Raw genomic sequence first — 3,031 nt, 5'->3', positions numbered from 1 at the left:
GGCTTTATCTATTTCCCCAAAAAGCCTTAAAACATATTTTACCTAAAGTGGACTTTAGGCAAAAATTTTAAATTTGCAAGCAGGAAGATTTTTTTTTTTTTCTTTATGATAGTCAAAGACATCTCTTATCTCTGCTGCAATAATATTCTTACCTTTCTCCTCGTCCATTCCTTGCAAATTTGTCAACTTTAAAAAATCTCGATACTAGATTACAGTGGATTATTCAAAATATAATAAAGTTCAGTGATTTAATTCAGCAGCATTTACTCACACCAGATTATATAAGAGGATCTCTTCAGGAATGTCACAGTCTCCTCAAGATGGAAAAAGCAATGGGTAAATTACAAACATATATATATATATATTAAAAAAATAAATAAATATATATATATATATATATATATATATATATATATAAAATAAATAATATTAATTATATATATATATATATATATATATATATTTATCATTTAAATATATATATATATATATATATATATATATATATATATATATATATATATATATATATATTATTTATTTAATATATATATATATATATATTTTTTTATATATATATATATATATATATATGTATATATATATATATATATATATATATATTCTATATATTCTGCACTAGCAGTGATGGACAACCTTCACACATACAGACATATAGCACAGATTTTTCTTCAGTCTGAAACTTTGCTAGATTGGTTCGCTCATCTTTAGAAGTACGTATCGTGGTAGATTAAGTTTCTTATACTCTGTTTTTACATCGGCACTCTTAGGGTTAACACCCCTCGTACGTTATTTTCCCCAACCCTTGCAGTGAACTTTGTAGGATAAAGCCTGATTGCTCATAAATCTCCGAAAGACAGCCATTAGCATTTGGCTATGTTGTAGAAAACTGCTGGAACCAGCTCATTGAGTATGAGCGATTGACTGATACTCATGTATTACAGTCATTTTCAAGAAAATCCTCATTTGTTCATTAAAATGCACTAGTTATCTCCCATTTTTCACCATCGAACTAGAAGTATAGGTTTGAAAAAACTCTGTAAATTGAAAACCAGTGTGGAGGGGATGTTTCCAACTCATAGTTCTGGAAAGTTGGAATGCTTGATGGAGTAACCCTTCCCTCTACCAACAAGACTCAAAATGCTCTTATATTGGTTCTCATAGGTGAAGGACCCCCTCACATTGGTGGTTAGTGGAGAAAAAAACCTTACATAGGTTCTCAGTGGTGAAGGACCCCCTTACATTGGTGGTCAGTGGAGAAGGACCCCCTTACATAGGTTCTCAGTGGTGAAGGAACCCTTTACATTGGTGCTCACAGGTGAAGGACCCCCTTGCATAGGTTCTCAGTGGTGAAGGACCCCCTTACATTGAAGCTCAGTGTAGAAGGGCCCCCTTATATTGGTGATCCATGGAAAAGTGCTCTCTTGGATTGATGATCATTTGTGAAGGACTCCCTTACATTGAGGGTCCGAAGAGCGTCACCTTATACTGTTGGTTAGTGAAGAAGTCCTTTCTTACATTGCTGGTTACTGAAGTAAGTACCCTTTACATTGGTGATCAGTGGAGAAGTCCTTCTTTACATTGCTGGTCAGTGAAGTAGTGCTCCTTACATTGGTGGTCAGTGAAGTAGTGCTCCTTACATTGGTGGTCAGTGGAGAAGTCCTTCCATATATTGCTAGTCAGCAGAAAAGTGTCCCATTATGTTGTTGGTCAGTGGAGAAGTCCTTCTTTACATTGCTGGTCAGTGGAGAAGTGCTCCTTACATTGGTGGTCAGTGGAGAAGTCCTTCTTTACATTGCTGGTCAGTGAAGTAGTGCTCCTTACATTGGTGGTCGGTGGAGAAGTCCTTCCATATATTGATAGTCAGCAGAAAAGTGTCCCATAATGTTGTTGGTCAGTGGAGAAGTCCTTCTTTACATTGCTGGTCAGTGGAGAAGTTCTTCCTTACATTGCTAGTAAGCAGGAAAGTGACCCATAATGTTGTTGGTTAGTTGAGAATTGACCATCTACATTGGTGGTCAATGGAGAAGTACCTATTTACACTGTTGTTTGAGTGGGGGGGGGGAGTTATTCGCTTACATTAGCAAACAGGGGTAGACGTTTCCCTTTGCATTGGTGACCAGTATAATGCCCTCATAGATTGGTGGCCATTAGAGAAGTACCCCCTCATGTCGGAGGTCAGTAGGAGAAAGACCCTCATATTTTTGGTCAATGAAGAAGGGCCCCCTTCCATTGGTGGTCAGTGGGAGAAACATCCTCTAATATTTTTGGTCAGTGAAGAAGGGCCCCCTTCCATTGGTGGTCAGTGGGAGAAACATCCTCTAATGTTTTTGGTCAGTAAAGAAGGGCCCCCTTCCATTGGTGGTCAGTGGGAGAAAGGCACTGTAACAATGGTGGTCAGTATAGTTTCTGCTTACATCATTGGTTATTGGAGTACCCCTTTACATTCTTAATCTGTGTAGTGCCCCTATACCTTCAGTTGTCAGTGCAGGAGAGTTCCTGTACATTGCTGTTTGATGGGACGAATGCCCAACTAAGAGCACTGATATCAGTGGTTACATACCAGACAGGTGAGAAAAGATGCTCCACTAGTCCAGCACCATTGTCTCTGCCGAGTGACTACCTCCGACACTGTCCATCGAGGGTTCAATCCACCACTTATCACTGAACCCTTTGCAACCTCTGGAGGAACCTTATGGTTTCATGGTACCCTACCTGAGAAAGACTGATCTAAAGAAATGAGTTAATACACTCAAAATATGAATACTATGTTTAGTTGTACAGCTAAGCTAGAAATGTGTGGGGACCATATCCTGGCAAGGTCCAAGGCGTTTGAAATGTAGATTCATTTAGTTTTTTTTCTCTCTCCTTTAGCACGGGAACTCATTTGCAGAAACATCATCGGAGCCCTTCCCAAGAACTTCATTGAGAAATTGTACGTCACGACCTTGGATGGTCCGTGGGCCATGTCATTTCAAGGATTGTCTTGAGACCAATTTACATCACCAAA

The sequence above is a fragment of the Staurois parvus genome, unplaced genomic scaffold (genome assembly GCF_062004578.1).
Source record: "Staurois parvus isolate SC_StPar_1 unplaced genomic scaffold, SC_StPar_1.0 ptg000731l, whole genome shotgun sequence".
In the NCBI taxonomy this organism is placed as follows: Eukaryota; Metazoa; Chordata; class Amphibia; order Anura; family Ranidae; genus Staurois; species Staurois parvus.
The sequence above is the reverse complement of the archived record's forward strand: the minus strand, read 5'-3'. Positions refer to the sequence as shown.